Genomic DNA, 1177 nt, shown 5'->3' on the forward strand with positions numbered 1-1177 from the left:
CATGCTAACAGACAAGGATGGCAATGAGGATGAATGGATTGCACACCTAAACATCAACAGAGTAGAGGTACCACTGAAAATTGACACAGGGTCACAAATAAATGTTTTGCATTACAAATACTTCAAAAGACTGAACCCAAAACCTCTGGTGAGGCCAAAGAAACTGAACCTGAGAGCGTTCAATAACCAGCCTATCTCCATACAAGGGAGTGTTTCGAGCAACTATTAAAGGAGAATGGCGATCCTTCAGTGCTTTGTTTGTTCTTGTGGAGGAGGATAGACAGCCTATCCTTGGTCTCAAGGCAAGTTAAAAAGATTGGACTAATTAAAAGCGTTCATGTTATAGACAGCAAATTCCTAAGTACTAGAACCACACAGCAGAAAAACACAGAAGAAAGTGCTGAGACAACCAGGGAGCTAGTGAAAAAACATGAAGAACTTTTTCATGGTGTTGGGTGTTTACCAAACACATACAAAATACAGTTAAAGGACAATGCAGAGCCAGTCATCCACCCAGCTAGAAAAGTGCCGATGGCATTAAAAGAGAGACTGTGGAAGGAATTAAAGACTCTCATAGACAAAGGGATCATCAGGAAAGTGGAAGAACCAACAGACTGGGTGAATTCACTAGTAAAAAAACACGGAGATCTGAGGTTGTGCATTGACCCAAAAGACTTGAATAAATGGATTAAAAGAGAGCACTTCAAGTTGCCCACAAAGACAGACATAACAAGTACTATGGCAGGTGCACGCTTCTTTTCCAAACTGGATGCATCATCAGGGTTCTACCAAATCAAACTGGATAATCGAAGTGCAAAATTGTGCACATTCAACACACCTTTTGGGAGACATTGTTTTTCTTGCATGCCTTTCGGAATTGCCTCAGCACCTGAAGTTTTCCACAAGACAGTACAACAGTTGTTTGATGGAATGGAAGGTGTTGGAGTGTTCCTGGATGATGTGGACATATGGGGAACCACACAAGCTGAACATGATGAGTGGCTGGCGAAAGTGATGTTAAAAGCAAAGCAGTTGGGGCTGAAACTGAATAAACAAAATTGTCAGTTTGGGGTGAGTGAGATAACTTACTTGGGAGACAAACTATCTGCAGCAGGTATACAACCAGACCCTGAAAAAGTGAGAGCAATTACAGACATGCCCATACCAGAAAACAAAA

At 41.5% G+C, this 1177-nt stretch overlaps 1 protein-coding gene across 1 annotated transcript in view; it reads right to left on the bottom strand.

Annotated features, from left to right (window-relative positions):
• The window catches only part of LOC109952794 (trace amine-associated receptor 1-like), a gene marked incomplete at its 5' end in the record, with an annotated part of 25782 nt that overhangs the window by 14102 nt on the left and 10503 nt on the right, over positions 1 to 1177 (bottom strand). The gene's annotated exons all lie outside the window — the stretch shown is intronic.

The sequence above is a fragment of the Monopterus albus genome, unplaced genomic scaffold (assembly GCF_001952655.1).
Source record: "Monopterus albus unplaced genomic scaffold, M_albus_1.0 scaffold497.1, whole genome shotgun sequence".
Lineage (NCBI taxonomy): Eukaryota > Metazoa > Chordata > Actinopteri > Synbranchiformes > Synbranchidae > Monopterus > Monopterus albus.